General features: G+C 36.8%; 1 long non-coding RNA gene across 3 annotated transcripts; it reads right to left on the bottom strand.

The window, feature by feature from the left end:
• Positions 1-2,868: 2,868 nt before the first annotated feature.
• LOC104434117 lies at positions 2,869-4,705 on the bottom strand. 3 transcript variants are annotated; one of them, XR_723603.3, is made up of 3 exons: positions 4,023-4,705; positions 3,617-3,707; positions 2,869-3,225 (listed from the first exon to the last, which is right to left on the bottom strand). It is a non-coding gene; the product is annotated as an uncharacterized LOC104434117 (long non-coding RNA). The 3 variants fall into 3 exon arrangements; XR_723604.3 differs by having other exon boundaries at positions 3,617-4,392; positions 4,480-4,705; XR_723602.3 differs by having other exon boundaries at positions 3,617-4,705.
• Positions 4,706-20,623: the final 15,918 nt, after the last annotated feature.

Genomic DNA, 20,623 nt, shown 5'->3' with positions numbered 1-20,623 from the left:
GTATATGGTTTGCACTAGCTAAATTTTATCGATGGTGCTAGCATAACGGTTGCCGTTATCTAGAATTTTTATGATGGAAAGTGATGAGCATTCGAAAATTGTTTGTTTCTAGCTTCTTTTTTTTTTAAAAAAAACAAATAAATTATGACAAAAATTGAGCAATAAAATAATTTAAAAGTAATTTGAGTGCAACTTTTAAGTGCACGATGGATGTTGCTCAATCAAATAATAACAGCTAGTATACGAAAAATTTGAGTAATTTAAGATTTTGAACTCCGTTAATTATACAAATGTATAAAAAGAAAAAATTCGGTTTACAAATGAACATTAAAGTGAGTCCTGTGTTGAAGCAAGAAAGATTCATCGGTCAATCTCTTGATTTTGATTGCTACAAAGTGATGTATTCGGAATCAATTTTAATCGTTCACCGTGAAAATATTATCTTTAGAAATAATACTCAATCTTTTTTCTTTTCTTTTTTTCCAATTCCTTCTTAGATAGATGCACGCGAAATACCAAACCAAGTAGAAAACGTTCTTAGAAAGGATATAATGAAATTCTTGGATTCGTATTATGGGTATGGTGATTGATGAAGACAAATAGATAATGCCAATGAGACCAAATATATTTTAGTGAAGAAGGAATCATGACACAAAAGAAATGGTGAAAAGCGGGTTGTTAATTTAAAACAACGGCGAGTATTCCTTTACCCAATTCCCAGTAATCCAAAATCAAGAGCCCATTCCAATACAATTTAAGTTGAGCACGAAGAATGAGGTGCCATGTAAAAGTACAATAATATTTTCATTAGTCTCGAAAACAACATTTCTAATTTTTTTTTTTTTTCATATTTTGATAAGAATAATGGATATTTCTAATAACATTAATAATCTCTTATTGGCGATTCTATTTTCATGGTTGTTTCTTAATTTATTTTAGTAGTTATTATTGTCACATTAGTTTTGTCATGCTTTCTTGCTTTTCATATGTAAGTAACTGCACCTATGCAAATCCCAACTGAGATTTTCTGTTCCTGATTTTCCAAAGGAATTGAGTAAAAAAGTTAGTCAGGGTGGAGATGGCATGACTTCCCGAATTTTATCACAATGATCCATATGGATGTTCACATCATACTTTGATGTCATCTGGCAATCACGTCGGTTGAGGGGTATGGTCGAATTTGGTGTTGAAGAGACTTAATTAGAAATTATGTAGAAGTTGAAGGACTGATTAAAAAATAGTATGGAGACAAAATTAAAATGGGGGGTGGGGAAAGCCATTGAAGAAGGGTGCAGCTACATAAGCGCCGCCACATTGGCAGGGTACGAAATGAATTTTGGGAATTGAAGGCATAAACCAAGGTGGTCATTATGGAGTCAAGGGCCCAATGGGCCCACGGTTTTATGTTGCCTCTCAGTCTGCATAAGCTATGGAATTGGACCACCTTGATGGAGGTGGAGGTGGAGATTCAAGCACGACATCCTCATTCCTTCAATCCTCTTCTTAACATACCTGAGGCTTACACTCCGAAAAGGGATCCACCAGCTTTTCTATCCTAAAGATATATATATATATATATATATATATATATATATATATATATATATATATATATCTGAAAAGTGTCCCAACTGGACAGTCAAAAAGGTTCTTTCAATAGCAATTTTACGAACCTAATTCACTAAGTTGTCAATCAAATTCCTTTTATTGGTAGCTTCTTGTAGTGCTATTGCTATTTGTCGCGTGTTTTCAATTGGCAATATGCTTGAATTCGCCGGCCAAGAGGCTGGTTGTCATCGTGAGCTCATTCAAAGTATAGAATGCTTCTCTGATTATATCACTGAAACCGTCCCGAGATAAGCATGCTTATAGTCGGGTTCGGGTTTTGATAAGAGACTCCGATCGAGCCAAAATAAACTTAGTTAGCAGTAACTCTTTTTTATTCATTTGGAAAACACGATTGTAAATATTAGTCGGTCAAACGCGCGAATGAAGCTACAATTATTCAGGCAGATTCGGTTTATGACAGGAGAATGCCAAATACAACTCACAAATACCACTCCTTATTATTCAGAGTTGGCAACTTGAGTACGTAACGCAAAAAGAAATTGTTATTTGAAGTACGTGATTCCTAGTATTGTCCTCGTCAAACGCATCAAGGAAACAGATAATTGCTGTTGGATTCTGTTTATAACTAGACAATCCACATAAAAACATTCATATATGTACAAGAAAAGAGGAGAGAGAGAAAGAGGGGGGAGCATTGGCGTCGGTGCAATGACAAATACGATTCAATGCATTTACTGACAGAAGCAGGAGATGGATTGATGAGGCAGAGAAGGGCAGGAAGCGTTATTGTGTCGACGAAGCGAACTGAATTACCGAAAGAGGAAGAGGACGTGGAGGCGTTGATGGTGGTGGTGGTTTCTGTTGGAGCACATAAAAGCTACCACTATCTTGTGAAGATGGAATTCTTAAAATGTGAAACGCTGTTGTGTGTGTGACAGAGAGAGAGAGAGAGAGAGATGGAGAGAGGTGATGGGATAGACTATTTGCCTGTAATGGGGATGTGCGCTACAGATTAATGTGTTCCTTTGTCTCCAAAATTTAGGACACGACTTGCACCCTAAAGTTATTACCCCAGAACTTTCGATTCGAATATAATACCGTCCAACCCAACCATACACTTGGCTTAATGGCCAACCGGATAATTCCTATTGCACTTAAAAATCATGGAGGAGTGGTCAATAATTAGCTTCGACACCCAGAAGTTATCTTCCAGTTAAGAGGGTCAACCTCAACATCATTATCAGTTTGTCCAAAGGAGGTTCCTTGCCATTTTTAACCCGCTGCATGAAGGACCCGGTATAAACAAATCAAGGAGCTCTTCATCTACTTTAGTCTTACAGTCTCTATATACGTGATGGAACGGTATGAATTTACAAAGATTTGGCTTTCAATGCGGCCATGATGGTCGTCATCATGATAGGTGTGTACACGGATCAACACATTTAAAAAAAAAAAAAATATAGCTTTTACAGTGGATGACTTGAACGTAGTCGGAACGAGTCAACATCCGCAATTAGTATCTTTCATTGAAAACGCCTGCAACAGTATTAACTCAAGCACAGTTGAAACCCTAACCCTGCAACTTCCAATTCAGCTTCTTCAGCTGAAGGCTAGGGTTTCGAGGTCTAGTCATACCAGCAGCCCAACCAGCTCAGCCTGTAGAGAATTTAATAAGATGGTAAATCCATGCAGACAAAATCTAACAGCCAAACATGCTCTTCCTAAGATAAAGACATATGAGTCGGAAAGCTGAACAAAACCCTAGAAATAGAAATACGACGGCCTCATTATAACTCCAACAATTAGATTGGGAACTCTGAACAATGAAGACCTAGTTGAGAAACAAAGCGATTCTGTTTTCTTTTTTCTGCGGCAATCGCTATGCTTCCAGCCCAATACTTATGTGTCAAAACCAGATGACCAACTTTAAAATCAGATTTGCGAGCATGCATATGCCTTGACAAGAAGGATTAAATAAAGTTATATAGGACCTTTAATTCACGGATATATAGAAAAGCAAGACACTCGATCATAGAAAGGAAATAACCTGAGAAGAGATCCAAACACTTGCCCAAACTGAACTCACTGATTGTAAAGGATCTTATGTCGACATATAATGTCCTCGCTTGAAAAAGAAGCTGGGGGAACAGAAAGAGGCCGATCATCTCAAAAGCTAACCTTGTTAGAGAACAAAAAGAATAGTAGGTGCATCTGGCTCGAAAACAATAGATATGGAACATGCATAGATTATGAAGTAAAGATTTAGCTTGAGATGGAGTAGTAATCCATAGTTTCGGAACCAATTCAGACGTTCTTTGAGCAGTAACTAAAAACAAAGTAGCGAGGAGGTTATTGGGATAAGATACACCCACAGAAAAGTAAAGCACTAGCACTGTGAAGGTTTCTTCTTTTCGAGAGAGATCCCTGGGTACGAAGGAAGGAGTAAAACTTACTCATCCATCTGGGAGGGCATATCGCTAAGCCCTTGAAATGGGTCCAAATTGATTAACGCCATCCGTATGACTAGAGAAGATGCATGTAAAACAAGCTAAGACATGAAGCTGGCAAGAGTCATAAGAATGAGAGAGGGAGAGAGAGAGAGAGAGAGAGAGAGAGTTAAGAACACAAATGAACACAGATTCACCATTTACGAAATGATTAGCATGATGGCAACTTCCTGTACTCCCAAGTCAACCTGGCCTCTCGATCTTCTCTCAAGTGAAGCCGATCGCTTCGCAGCCTCCAAGAAGACTGAAGACTCAGTACCAAAAAGATAGAAAAATAGAAACGAAGAAGCAAATCAGTTGCCCTGAACCCTAACCCCTGATAAGAGAGGAAGAGCACACATGAGGTATCTATACATCAACTGCTGGGATCATAAAATCACGAGAGAAAAAGGGGAAGCCGCACAGTCAAATTACACAGAAGATGCGGCTTGTTGAGCGATGCCGACCGACGACAAGGGGGCAAATCGAGAGGACACACATATCATAAAGTACGAAGAAGCCATGAAACTCAGGATGGATAGCGCCACCTCCAAAAAAAAGAAAGGTTTGAAACGGCGCTATCCCTCCTGAGCTTCACCGATTCTCCGGCACTGCCACAACACGGAAGAGGAAGAGAAAGCGACTGTACAGGCGTGATAGTGGGTGGGTGAAGAAGGAAGGAGGAGGGTACGAGTGAATTTATAGTGGGAGGGGAAGGGACATAATTATTTTGAAACTTGTAATACAATTTTAAAAAACAAAATTTGAGAGTTTTAGTGGACGGACGGTTTTCACTCTCTTTTATTTATTATTTCTTCCCTGGATTACGCTGCACGCTGCCGACTACGACTACGCTCCTCCCCTCCTCTCTCCAGATACTTCTCCGGTATTCCCCCGTCCTCTTCTCCCTCTCCTTCTTAACGCCGTGGATGGAATTTGAGGATGGACTCTAAAAATCTGATTCAAAAACTACGATATATATATATTTACAGGAATTGTTATCTATCTGATTCACGAACTTTAGTCTCGCACCACATGCCCCCTTATAGTCTTCCGTGACATAAACTCTTAAATTCTGTCACCGTTGTTTCTTTCAAGGGTCTTTTTTTTTTCTTTTTCTTTTTTTAGTATTCTATATTATATATAGAGAGAGGTTTTGATTTGCAATGCATAAAATTGCACGTAACACAAGGCGAATGAATGCATCGGGAATAACAAGTTTTATTAATCCAGGGCAGAAGGATATTAAAAATGCCAAAAATTATGTACAACGCTCACTCTTATGTACAATGCATTTGGTAACATGAAATAGATTTAGAACAGAAATGAGAAATAAAAAAAAAAAAATACTAGGGAAGTTTTCAAGAAACAAGTCTCCTCTCTTTTTCTTTTTTTCTTTTTTTTTTCTCTTCCTCCTCTTCTTCCCCTAACCAATCGCTAGTCTCGACAATGGCCGATGATCAGCTAGACGAGGCCCGGTGAGATCGCCCCAAGCTCCGTCTCGACCCCTGACGAAAACTTTTGGCACTAAAATAAACGTCGTACATAACTTTTGGCACTTCTAATATCATTTTTCCTTAATTTGAGTGAGCCCTTACTAACAAACACTTTTTTTGAGTGGATACTAAATTTCTAGGCGCATCTAGTATTAGTAATGGTCATATGGACTTACATGATCACAATAGTTGACATAGTTCTTCTCTTTCAACGATGCTTGATTTACACAATGGCACAATAAATTCCCATCTTATTCATGTCAAGTCAGTTTTTGTATTCCTAACATTGCCTTTACAAGTAAAAATAGAAACCAGATACCCAAATTTAAGAGGCGGTCGAAGATCACACGGCCCTTCCTGAAGTTTCTCCCATTTTCTTATGGCCTAATACCTAGAAAACCTCTCATTTTAACATTTATCTTAACTTTACTTTTTATCTCACAAAAACTCTTGAACTTTTGGTGAAGTTCTAATTTTATCATAAACCTTTTTTTCCTCATAAAAAACCATCAACTTTAGGTCAAATTTCCCAATTCTACCCTAAATATTTTTTTGTCCTATGAAAAACCCTCAACTTTAGGTTTTATCTCAATTTCACTCTAAATTTTTTAGTCTCATAAGAAATTACAAACTTTTACTTGAGTCACAAATCTGCCCCACTAACTCTTCGTCCAAAATTTCTCATTGACAATTGAGACATGGAAAACTCTCAAGCACAAGCTATTTGAGTGTCCCAAGTGCAAGCTCTCGACAATGAGAGACGAAACATTCTCTAGCACAAGATCAACGAGTGCAAAATCACTAAGGGCGATTTTGAGGGAGGGTTAATGGAAAGCAAATATAATACTCAAGTAGAAGTTGGTGATCTTTTATAAGACAAAAAAAAAAATTAGAGTGAAATTGAAACTGGATCTAAAATTGAGATTGTTTTATGAGACAAAAAAAAAGTTTGGAATAGAATTGGTACTTGGACCTAAAGTTAAGAGTTTTTAATAGGACAAAAAAAAATTTGTGGTAGAATTGGGATAAGACCTAAAGTTGGAGGTAATTTAGGGTATTAGGCCTTTTTCTTATCAAAGATTAGTACACTTAAAGCCATAAAACTTGTCGTGAAAAATGTAATTAAGTCATAAAACTTTAAAAAAGTGTAATGAAGTTATAAAACTTTTTGTGAGTGCAATCGAAAGTGCAATGAAGTTCTATCCTCAAAGCACGATCAAAAGAAGAACATATTTGGCCAATTTGATAAGTTTTGAAGCTAGATTGTACTTTTTGAAAAATTTATGACTTAATTGTACTTTTTAAAAATTTTAGGATTCAATTGTATTTTCACGACAAGTAATAAGACTTTCAATACACTTATCCATTTTTATTGCGTTGGAAAGTTCTTCGTGAACCTTGTTAAGCATATCATTCACCTTCCAAGACATAAACTATTTATAACTAGCTAAAATTAGTCCATACATTAAGAACTACACCACCGTTTAGTTGTTTGCCTAATAAATGCATTAGATATTTTCTTTTATAGGGTCTTGTTAACAAGTATTTCTTAGATATTTGCTTAAATGAGGAAATGTACAGTTTTGAAAGCATTTATTATATATGTCATGGACATAATCACATTGAAAATTGCAATACTCCCTCATTTGGTTGTGTAACGAGTACCCCAAGATCACTTTTTAATAAAGTGCTATTTTCTAAAATCATTGGCGTGCCTAGGCAAGGATTTTCAATATGGGCACGTAGCTCATTCCCACCCATCGATCATTCCTATTAGATTTGTATTTGAAATGTTACTTACGGCTTTCACTATAATTGTTATTTAGTTGGAAAAATAAGTCCAAAAAATAATGGCAAATTATAAAGGATCAAATATTTGGACATTAGTCTTTGGTTTTGTTTGTTTCGCGAAAAGTTAATGATTTGGAAAATATTTTCTTAAAAATGATCACTTGTATCTCTTAAAATATTTAGTCAATAAAAAATGTTTTCATTAGTGATAATTTATGTCTATATATCTCTGTGGACAATGAATTTTTTTTTTTTTTTGGTTAACTCATTTTTGTAAATGATCATTTTTAGGAAAATGTTTTTCAAATAATTTATTTCTCATGAGACAAACGAAGCCTTAGTTCTGTTGCAAGAGTAAATGGTTCTAATCGTTTAAAAATAAAAAATCTTCCAAATCATTCATTTTCCAAGAAACAAACAAAATATTAGTTGTATTACAAGAGTAAATTTAATTGCTTAAGCATTTCCATCATATGGGGTTTTGATTGATTCTAAATTTAAAATAACTATTGATTTTATAGCGAATAACTAATGTGAACTTCGACTCTACTTAGCACTATTGGTTAGTTGACTTAATTGAATGTTAACAAAATAGCTAACGCTAGAATTGAGACGGTTGTGTGGGCATGGGCAAGCCAAGCTAGGCGGTGGAATCAAAACCTATAGATTATCATGGAAATGATAATCTTATTGAGAGTTGGTGTCATTGCTATTGGTGATTGACATTAGCTGCTATTCAAGCGAGGACACTAGATTCTATCGGATATACTAAGACTCATGATGGTTGATGATATATTTGGAAGTTTGTTTGTGATATTTTCTCTATGGAGTATCTTTATGTAACAAATGCATCCCCTCCGAGCAATCAAATTTTGCAGAAGAGCTAATCGACTAAGAATTTAAGTAGTTGAGTAGAATCGTGTCCTTTAGGTAATTAGGAGATCTTATCTTCTAACTTTTCTGCAAAGGTACTTCGGCATTTTGTCGTGTGGATGTACTCATGGATGTACGAAATGCGTGTTAGACATCAACCTGATTTGACAACATGTGTAACCGGCCTGCCTGAGAAAGTAGCATCGAGTACCCAAGAAAGAAAACACAATTTCGAGCGAAACTCTTGGTTGATTGGTTGAGTCTGGCGGCTTTTTTAATCCGGCAGTCCTCGTCTTGCAAGCACGGAATCAAATGGAGACTGGTCGAACTCCAATGTCCTACAGCTCAGCAGCTTATTTCGTCGATTTATACGAGCATGAGATTAGCTGGCTTCTGCTGGTTCGCGTTTATTTAAGTGAATGAGTTGGAGGGATCTGCTTCCTTATCAGCCTTCGGCGATGCATAGTATGAATTTCGCGGAACTCAATGACAAGTCCAGCCATTTGTATAAGCATACAATCGCCGGCTCTTCCTAAACGATTGCTTCTAAGAACGATATAAAGGCTTCTAAATTGCAAGGGATTGATCATTCTCCTTGCAATGAGTACTTTTCTCGCACTCTAGACTAATTTTATTTCGAAACTGGTGAGTTATACTCACGTCATTCAATACTTTGGTTGTTGTCTAACAAAAGAAACGATTCATTAAAATAGTTTTATTGTTGCAAATAGATAATTATTTTAAAATTCTAACTTTTTTTAAACTCTTCCATTAAGTATTTCCTTGAAGGAAATTGTTAAATATCTTCTCTCAATATTACAATAATTTAGTTAATTACGTATAAAGTATTTATACGCTATATAACAACACAATTAGGAAATCTATAACTGTTACATATCAAATCCCTAAATATTACATGGATATATAATTTGAACTCAAAATTCCGCCTTAAATTCGTTTGATAGAAGAAGACTCATATGAAAAATAAGATAATATTCTACCAAATAGTTTAACCGAAATACATATTCCATTTTCGCAAATGTGAAAATTCATCCCGTGCATTAGAGGGTGAGACATTGATTGATTACCTACTTCTTTACCATATATTGTGATTTTGTTTATTTCTAATTATGTATGAAAATTGATAAATATCTATGATCAACTCAACTAAGAGTTGGTCATGCAAAATTTGTTGGTAACTTAATAGCATTAAATTTGGTGATCACACTAATTAAGGTTGGTAATATATAAAAGGGTGGTAAATTAATTGGGTTGGTAAGCAAGACAGAACAAAGGTTGGTAAATAAAAATTTTGGTAAATTTTAAAAATCCAAATAACCATTGGTAAGTACCTCAAATTATATTTGGTAAACTGAAACTGGTTGTAACCGAATAAGAGACAAAGTGGTAAATCCCACAACTAAAATTATAAGAATTTCTAAATTTGAGGAGTTCGTAAGAGAGACAAATACATGTTGGTATATGATAATGAAAGTTGATAAATTAAAAAAAAATTTGAATGAGAGTTCGTAATCAAAAACTAGTTGGTTTATAATTGAAACGAAGTTAGTAGTCACTCAAATAGATATCGGTAGACTCACGTAGGAGTTTCAACATTAACGTGTTGGTTAAAAAATATAAGAAAAGTCGATAAATTGTAAACTGTCAAAACAAATTGGTAACTTCGTAAAAATGTTATTAGTTTATAGGGAAATTTGGTGACCTGTAACTTTTCTTTCAACAGCTTTCGATACTTACCAATTTTTTTCCAAAACTCTAACTGTACGGAAAAAATGTCAATTTTCTAAGAGAACAATAGAGTGGTCCTCACGATTCTTATTGTTACAATATCCTGAACTCCCTGCAGAAGTTCAAACCATGATAATACTTCTCGTCTATGAGGATGTTTTGTTTTCTAATATTTTCTTTTTCATTATACGTGGTTCTTGTGATTTAGAAACTAATCAGAGAAAGATCCTTATGGATGTTAGGTACACAAGGCACGTAAAACATTGAGGGGATTGAAGCGAAATTCTAAATTCGATACTCAGAACGTCAGAACTCAACCGGGAGAACATTACCTTGCAAAAAGAAGCTTCTAAATCGAGATGCTTGTCCATCCCTCTCGACTCACTCAATACTTCTTGTCAAAAGTCGTATTGGGCTCTATATGACCTCGACCTTCTGGGGTTTTCCCCCTGTCGGCATCGCTTATCCAACGAAAACAAAAGGAAAGTCAACCACCGTGTCGTATAGTTTGTACGCGTTGTGATTGTATTAGGGTGTATAATGAGAAGCTGCTATAGATGTCATCTGGAGAGCGTTGAGACATGGCCAAGTTGCACCACCAACCCGATGAGATGGATGGTGGGGTGGGTGGTGGATCACATCCATCAAGATACACACCAACATTTGACTATCTTCGTATCAACAACACTGTTATCTTCTTGATTCCACGATCGTTTCATCCCCGACATGAGCAGAAAGTCATGCCCCCATGTATGACATCCAAACCCATTTCTGCACGAGCTGCCTTCAACTCGCACCTTTTCCTTTTTCTTTTCTTTCTTCTAATATACGTTTTAACCGACACACGTAAGCCTTCCCATACTCGTAGAAAATAGACAGATTCCCACAATGATTTTAGCTTCTTCTGCCTTCTTTTTTCACCTCGTTCTTCCTGCTAGTTTTCCACGAGCGGATTTCATCAAATCTCTGGAATGGGTCCGGGAGTCAAACTGGCATAAAAGTCAAATCTTTGCCCTTCATTACACCAGCATATCACTCGTGGGTTCAACTTTCTAGAATCCGGATCGTGTATGCTATCATCATGACTTAATGATCTCTTTTCAGTCGGCAAGACGAGCCTCTTCACCTCGCATTATTGCTCTCGTGGAAACAGCAATAGCGGTAGCAATTCACGGTCCTCAATAAGTGACTCCTCCGTGCGAACATATCGTTTTCTTAATTATTCTCCGAGCAGTCATCACATTTTCGTGACTTTCCTAATTACATCCCCCCCTCTTTCTCTGTAAATTCATTCACCTAGAGAAGTCGCTGATCTCAGCCTGTGCCAAAGAACAAAACAATCCATTAAGACAATAAATAATTAACTCTATAATATTTTTTATATTCATAGCAGAAAGTGAATGATCTAATCCTATAAACTAGTAATTAATGCAATATTATTGTAACCAAGATTACCTCATTATAGATGGCTAGAGAGGGAGGGAAAGGAGAAGGATATTACAGGATCTTTAAATGATGGTTGAAATAAGCACGATACGAGACGGTTATCAATAGGCCATTGATCAGATAGATCTAGGGCTATGATAGAGAAATAGCTACCAATGCAAGTAAACGATGCGATGATGTGATAAATTTTGCATTGGAAAACACTACAATCGAAGTGTGGTGGGTTGGTATCGTATGAATTTGATTTGAACTTGATTTAGAATATTTGAAAGGACATTGTTGATTGCACCATGGCTTTTATGGCGGTAAGTGATGCTAGCTATACAAGTTGGATATTCTATGAAGGGGTATGACATTCCCAGAATGACGAAAATGCTTAGATTAGATTATTTGAGGGGTTTTACAATGGGAATATGGACTCTCTGGGTCCGAAGAGTATAGTTTTGTTTTCCCTTAGCATAGTTTACATTTTCTGGATGTGCTTTTGCATCGAGAACGTCATCAGAAATGGAGGTGATGAAGGGAGGGTTAAAAAGGGATGCAGCATCCATCACCAATAATGGAGGAGCAGCTAAAGAAAAGAAGAGCGATAAGGTTTCACCTAGGAATTAGAGTTGTACAGCCTCTGTTGAGAGTGAAGTTGACAGCAGAATCCTCTCTTATTAGTGCAAGTAGTTCTGAGATATGACCGGGCATCGAATGCCTGAAATTTATCTCATCGGGGGGAGGTATTCTGGTCATAATTGTCGGATATCTTGCTCGTATCATTTCCTTGACCCGTCTTCTCTTCTCCTTACGCATATTCTTATGAATCTATCGTGAACTTGAATCGTTCGTGGTGTCCTCACAGTTTACAGGTCACTGGTCCTACCGCATATTGATGATAATTGTGCTCCTTTTCTGCTACAGATGAATATGCCCGAGAGCCTAGGCCCCTATGTGTCGAGACGGGAATGGCAAATGCCCGCACATAGGTCTTGACTCAGAATCTTCAACTTTTTGTTGTGCACGTTCCATCAAGAATTAGCGCTTCTTATTGCCTCACAACGATTGATAGCTAAGTTCCTACCCAAAAATCTTGAAACAGATGGGTGCAATCAATACTTGTACCAGCGATTCCATATATAATCATCTCGGTCTTTGAGGTGACGTGGCCACTGGAATTCTAATGATGATGCGTCTATACAGACTTTGCTTGTAAGAATTTTCATTTTATACAACCTATTTTGGAGAGATGAAATTCATCCTAAAGTAATGATCTGCAATTATTAGCCTAACTATTCGTCCAATTTCATTTTGACTCCTCTTCATAAATTACTCAAATCAATCTTGAACCTATAATACATCTACTAAGCTCAGTCTTCAACTTCTTAGTTTGTCCAATGTAGTGCTAAACTTTTTAATAATTATCTGATGAAGTCATTATAGTCGATTTTAGCCTAAAAATACAAATGTGACGTCAGTTATCGCTTGTTGTCTTACATGAAACAACCGAGATTTGACGTGTACAATTCTAGCAAAATTGTATCGTTTTTATTTTTATTTTTTGAACTTTCTAGATTTTTTTCCTTTTCTTCCCTTTTACTCTACTACAACATCCTCCTACTATTTCAACTCACAACCTTAGGTACTTATTCCTTTTCGTTGTGGAAATAAAGAATCAAACAATAAAATGGATAGAGTAAGAAAATAGATTGGACCTAGAATTATATGGTTTGATCAGTATGACCTACTCCAACTGTAGATCAAGTAATACAATAAAGGTTAAAATCACACTCAAGTTACTTAAATACTTTCAGTGTTTTCTAGTCCTAGTTACATTTAATAACTCACATAGTGTTTAGCCCAATAATTTCTCATGACATAATCTTTCAATCTTACAAAGGACTTATAAAATATCTTAACACAATATTTTCATGTCTATAAGAACTCGAGATGTCATTCACAAGTACTAGCTCATCTTGGATACTCTTCACAAGAAATCACACTTCTTATATATAAAAGAGATTTGGATCCAAAATAGGAAATCAATTCAACTAGGTAACCACTTAAATAGAAAACAACCTCCAACTAGGAAACTTATTCAAATCAGGGAAGTTTTTCTTTTGAGCTCAAACTTGAGACATTTTCCATAATCTCAACCTTAACTTGATGTTTAAGCCAAGGCACAGTCATTGAGCTGGAATATGAGCTTCGCTACTAATCTCCCATAGCCCTGTATTGGCTCAACTATCACAAATATCTTCCAAGTCCAAGTCACGTTTGAATTTTGTTATTACCATAGATATCATCAGAACACTAACTCGACCTACACCTTTAACTGCTCCATAAAGATTTTCTAACACAATCTTCGTAATTACAGACAAAGCAAAACCATCATTGCATCCCTATTTGTCGAAAGATTGAATATGCACTTTGTCTAACTTAGCAATAATATCAATTGTTAGCTCTACGGGTTTCACCTCGCTATAAGCACCATCTGTATCAATTACTTTGTTAAAATCCTTTGCCTCAAAAGTCTTTTATTACAACTCCACCTTGAGCTAGACACCATTTAGATAACTCTTAGCTAGTATTACTAGAGACTCGTCAAACGTAACTTCATTGATAATGAATGAATTTAATTTTGGGCACCAAAACCAATAGCCCTAATCGTCTCGTGCATAATATAGGAATATGTACTTTCTTACCCTCTCATCGAGCTTACTATCACTCACTTGAACATAACATGGGCAACTAAATATTATAAAAAAATGAATAATCAGCAGCTTTAGCCAACCACACTTTTTTTAGAGTCCGACGTCTAATCACAATCGATGAAGATCTATTCACTAGGCAACTCATCATACTAATGTTAGATAGTATTTTATGTGTGACGCCCCAAAACATCATGCATGACATGTCTTTTACAATTATTACATATAATTATTTTGAGTATGCCGAAGCACAATAGAGCATTCACAATATCCCATACAAGACATCATATGAGTTTAATAATATACAAGTCTTCATCTTTATACAAAAATCAATATTACTACCTATACAACGATCAAACAAAACACTAAAACTAAAGTTTTAGGAAGGGTCGGGGTCACCTATTATCAACACACCACTCCTACTCCCCAAATCTTGCCTATACAATTTATTCATCTTTATGAAAACATCAATATTACTACCTATACAACAATCAAACAAAACACTAAAACTAAAGTTCTGGGAAGGATCAAGGTCGCCAATTATCAACACACCACTCCTACTCCCCAATCTTGCCTGTACAAAAGTCAAGTCATACGCTATGGATTGACAACCTTGCCCATCGAAGTATTGCCGTCATCATCTAACCCCCTCGATGGTCCAACCAACTTATCATCGATATTCTATTACTAAGCAATAAAACAATGGAGAATCCACTTTTGAAGCCCCATATTGACTGATATGATGGAACTATATTTAGTATAAACTGGCCTATTCAGTAATAAACACATTTTGACATTCACAATCAAAGTGCATGAGAGCTCCAAAAAGTGGTAGTGGTGGGAGATTTATCCCACATGTCTGAAAAATAAGGAGTGAGTCAAAACCCAATAAATAAAAACTCTAAGTCTAAGGTAGAATATCAACTTACCACTTAACCCAGTACCAACAAATAATGTGAAGCAATACAAAATAACCATGCAAGATGAGTGTAGAGTAAATGCACTATTGTTCTTATCTTTAGATGCCGATGGAAACCAATCATAACATTGCATAAGATTATTCACTCAAATACATGACGAGAACTGATTTTGTCTAATCAAGTTTATAATACTCTTGGTAACATGAGTATGCGCTCCTCCTTTACTTTCACCTATTGAAGCAACCAGCATGGTTTTACCAAATTTTCTTCTACAAATGTCCTCACTTATAATCAAATCTTGAACATCATCAAACATCTAGCTTGTTGACCTAAATAAATTATTAACAACAATGATAGTAGCATTACATGTAAGAATTATTGTGGCCCATATTATGTGATTTATTATATGGTTTAATAAATGATTGAAATGCTATAAATAATATTTGGTTATGAGAAGGTACGACTCTAATACCCACATACGAACAACAAAACAGAAAGAACGTATTCTCTCCTCCATCAATTGAATACATTAAGGTTTAGTGGGTTAAGGGAGAGAAATCGGATTTCTTCTTTTGTTGTTCGTATGTGGGTGGAGAGAGGACCGGACTCTATTTATATGTTCATTGAAAAGGTGCCTTCCATCAAAACAATATACCCTTTCGTTTTATTAGAGTCGTACCTTGTCATAACCAAATATTATTTATAGCATTTCAATCATTTATTAAACCATATAATAAATCACATAATATGGGCCACAATAATTCTTACATTACAACTATGAGGTAACGAGAATAATAGAATCAAAGCACGTATCCCATCTTGAAAATTAATCTCAATTGATTAACAATCACATTAAATCATTAGATAGTGTTGATCACAAAGAGTTTCTCATATATGTTCGACAGGGCCTTAATCAAACCTGCATTGGTCTTCTCTTTCACAATGTTAAACACTAAGTTACAGACCAACATCAACCGAATAACATCCAGCACTTGTCTATTCAACAATCCCCATTTAGCTTGCTTCCTCAACTTTGGTTTCTTCCTATACAGGGGTTAGTGCAAATTGCTTTATTACAGGTAATAAAAAATATGCATCTTCTAGAAGCTAAAGTCTATCCTATCAAATCCGTTGATTCTCACTATTCCTTCTTCTCTTACCACCAATTCATTTCAACTTAGCTAAGCCTTGCTTTGATACCAATTTTTGTGGAAACAAGCACTCATATAGTAGAATAGAAGAGCAAGAAAATAGATCAGACACCGGATTTACGTAGGTTAGTCAGTATAACCTCCATTCATGGGGAGTGTTAAAAAATTCCACTATAGATCATATGATACAATGGAGATTACAACCACACTTGAATCATTCAAACATCTTTAGTGTTTCCCATCCCCAATTACATTCAATAACGTACACAATGATTAGTTCCACAATTACTCACAAAATAAGCTCTCAATCTCACGAATGAATTAAACAAAATCTTAACGCAAAATTTTCATGACTTAAAACACTTGGAATGTAATTCACAAGTACAAGTTCCTCTTGAATACTCTTCACAAGAAGTCACACTTCTTATATATAGAAGAGATTTTGATCCACAATAGGAAACCTATTCAACTAGGTAACCACTTAGGTTAGAAACAAACTCCAACTATGAAACTTATTTAAATTAAGAAAGTTTCTTTTTCAAGCTCAAATTTGAGATATATTTTACACTTTTCACGCCCAATCTCGAGTTCATGTTCATGTGCAATCATTAAGCCCCACATGCAACCCGTCATTGCCTACTTAAAAGAGTTGGCATCCAAGGCTTCAAGTTCAGGCTTTTCGAATTCGTTTGAGTCAACCTCCCGGTCATGCCTCAACAACGGAGCTCTGAATTTTAGAAAGGACGCCCACACCGTCGCCTTGGGACCCTTCGAGATCCCCATCCTCTTCCTCCCTATTCTTCACATTCTCAAACTCTAATCCCCCCCTCCCCATTGCTCACATACAAGTCAGTCACAACATTCAAAGAGAAATTTCCGTTGATTTCAAAGTTGTGGAGGCTCCAAGTTCTACGTTGTCATGACCAAGATGTTCACTGGTAAGTGGCTCTGAGGTCTAGATTGATATCAAGATGGTGGCCTGGAGATGACCAATATAGGAAATGAAGGAAGAGGAAGATGAGCAGTACATAAAGAAAAGTAAATACATTATTTTGTATAAATATGTACACATCATATATTGGTCATATCATGTAAGACGGCCGGCAAGAACTGGACATCCACATCAACATTTTCAAGTCAAAATTAACCAAAATAATTACATTTAATTTTGTACAAAGATCTAGGAATCACATTGACAAAACTGGACTATTTAGGACTGATATAATTAGTTCTGCTAAATTAATCACTCTAAGTACATCTATACAAATTAATATTCGTGGTTTCACACTATGGCACTAGCAAAGACCGCATGAAACAGCATCTAATAAAAATCCGGCTCTTCCCCAATCGCGGTGTCGATGAGAGCATATGGATTCCCGACAATGAGAGAGGCTTCGACACTTTCTGGAGTTAGTCAAGGACACCTCCAATCATTTTTTGAGGAATAATCGGAGATGTCGCAAAAGCAGCGCTTCCAGGAAAAGCCATTGGCTTGCCATCTTATCCATAGTTATTGGAGAACATCCTTTTCCTCTTATGCGTTGCATCACATGATCAGATTGAAGCTATCATCACGATTCCTCTCTCACCAAGGATTGGGGGAGGCGGCGATCAACTTGTGCGGCCATCCCGATTTGTACTCAACAAAAAAGATGAAAAGCAAATGTACACATTTGGTTATACAAAGAAAGACTGTTTTATCTTCTCTCAAATGAATTCATCTGGGGAAAAAAAAAAAAAAAAATAGGAGTTTGAACACGTTAAATCAACTGTATCATTTTGAAATTAAATTATTCAAGAAGCAGCAAAAGGAAGTTCAACACTTCATCCTAGAAATGGCAATACTAGAAGTTTCATGTTTGGATGGAAACAACTAATTACCTAAATTGGATTACAAATATATGAAAGTCCTAATAATAGAATCCTTATTCTTTGAGTAGTCCATTGAGCGGTCATAACAACTTAATTTCTGTCATGATCACGCAGGCTGTTTCTTCAATATTCCCCAAAGACAAAAGTAACCGTCTTAATTTCAGGTAAGTATACTCGTAGACCCTACTTTAAAGCTACATTTTTTTAAGTGAAATTATCTTTCGGAGAAGCAAGAAGTTAAAGTGCTGCCGAGTTAAATTAACCCTTGAACACCAATCAAACCATCTTTCTTTCGTCTGCTTTACTTTATATGATGTCGAACTCTGCCCTATCATGGAGTCAGCTGAGTTCACACCGTGGAGATAAATTTTGAGGTGGTATGAAATCTTTGGTGGTTAGTTTTAGAATAGAATAGTCATGATTGTTAATTTTCAAGCAAAAGCTATATTTTTAGCGATCTCTAAGCAATAAGATTGAACTCCACGAGGATCACGTTACCTTGGGATCGACGAACTTCTCTTTGAATGAAGCAAAATTCAAGCTCTAATTTGGAAAGATGCCCAAAGAGGAAAAAAAAATGGGCCTCTTGGGGTTGAAATGAATACGTTTATTTTCAATTGTATGGAAGTTTTAATTTGCTCCTGTATTTAATGCTTGTATGGTCTATGGAGGTTCGCAACGCAGGGTCAGCTTTTCGAGTAAGGAGGACTTCATTGATGGTGTGAGGAAGTATCTTCTGCCCCGAGGGTACGTCGTGTCCTTAGGGATCGTAAAGATGAAGACCAGCTTAAGAGGCCAGTTCGTGAGTCGCAAGATCAAATATCAACAATAGCTACTAAATAGAAAAGAAGCGGTTGGAAAGCAAACTGAGCAAATTGTCAAATCAAGTGGGGGTACTTTGCCACATGAGACAAATGAAAAAAGTACTAAAAAAATCATAAATCTATAATATTATCACCAATTGAGTTGTAAATTTTAATTAGACAAATTTAATTCTAAACGTTTTCATATTGATGCCAATTCAATCATCCGATCAATTTGGCCTGCCAATACTGATGTGAACACCGGCCTGCCAATGAACGCTGACGTGATAATTTTTAAATAATTTTTTTATTATTATTTCAAATTTTTTCTTAGTTTTCTTCCCCTTATTTCCCTCTTTTTCTTTTTTTCCTCTTCTTCCTCTTGGCTTCTTCTCCTACAATGGTCGACAAGCCTCCGACAGCTCGATGAAGGCTAGAAGGTGAACTGTGCGGGACTAGATGGCTTGCCGTGGCTGAAAGGCGATGAGGAGAACCCACCATGGGGGATTGAGGGAGAAGTAGACGATGATAGGGAGCATTTCAAGCACCACAAGGCTTTGCCACTATTAGAGATAAAGTTTGTCGACACAAGGAAGCTGATCACAAAGGCAATGGATGGGACGGCTACCTCATCGAAGGCCGTCATGGCCTCGCCAGCCGCGAGCAAGGCCACCTTCGCCCACGACTAGGCCATGGTGAGGTTAGCCTCACCCAAATCTAGGTGAAGCCGCCTTGCCCGTGACCTTGGGCGAGGGTCGTGAAGCCCTCGCCGGCAGTGCGCAAGGGCCGCAACCCTCGTCGTTGGTTGGCGAGGGCTTTGAGGCCCTTGCCTAGTGGCTGGTGAGCCGTTGGAGGCTTGCCAACCACTGCAATAGAAGAAGCGAGAAGAGAGAAGAGGAATTTTTTGAAATTGTCACATTAGCGTTCGCTATTGGTACCAATGTGAAGATTTTTTAAATTAAATTAGTCTAATTAAAAGGTTTGATACTAATGTCATATGTTTAGGAATTTTTTGGTACTTTTCCCTAAGCCAATAGTTGGTAGCCGCAAAGGTCACCGGCAGGTTCGAAAGCTAAAAAAGGCACCAAGCTCCACGAGGTGTGATCCTTCGGCATTCAAGGTTATCCAGAACGGGACGAAAACAGGGGTGAGTGTAGAATCATGGGCACGGTAGTATTACAAGCCCAGATTAGCATGAAGCTCCCAATTTGAATGTGCAACTCGGGATAGTTGATGTACATGGGAGTTGTGGGATGCAGACACAATCTATGTTATTTTCATTTTTCCCTCTAAGTAAGACAATGGCATGTATCTTCCTCAAATTATGCTCACTTGTTCCTGTGTTATTCTTGGACGCTACAACCTCTAGCGATTACTTTGTGCCTTAGAGGATGGTGCTTTAGTATATCTCAGAGTAGAGGTGATCTCTAGCAGCTTCAGCCCGCTACGGAAATTTCACCTGCCTTCCTTCATCAGTAAATTCAACATGTTTGAGATGTTCACCCACCCGCTCATCCACCGCGTGAATGATCGATTGCAGTTGAGTTCCTTTTGTTTTGACACGAATTGACACTACGGTGTGCAAAACACACTTTTGTACAGCACTACTAGAATATGAAGTGGGCGAGGCGGTGATAGTAAGGCCGACCAAGAAAAGATGGTAATACAGGGTCATATGCAAATGAAGTGGACGTGTTTTTCTTAATAGCAGCGAAGAGAATTAGCCCGAATGTTTCCTTCCTGTTGGGCTTGTTATTGTAAAGTACACGTA

Source organism: Eucalyptus grandis, chromosome 2, assembly GCF_016545825.1.
Source record: "Eucalyptus grandis isolate ANBG69807.140 chromosome 2, ASM1654582v1, whole genome shotgun sequence".
In the NCBI taxonomy this organism is placed as follows: Eukaryota; Viridiplantae; Streptophyta; class Magnoliopsida; order Myrtales; family Myrtaceae; genus Eucalyptus; species Eucalyptus grandis.
The sequence above is the reverse complement of the archived record's forward strand: the minus strand, read 5'-3'. Positions and strand labels throughout refer to the sequence as shown.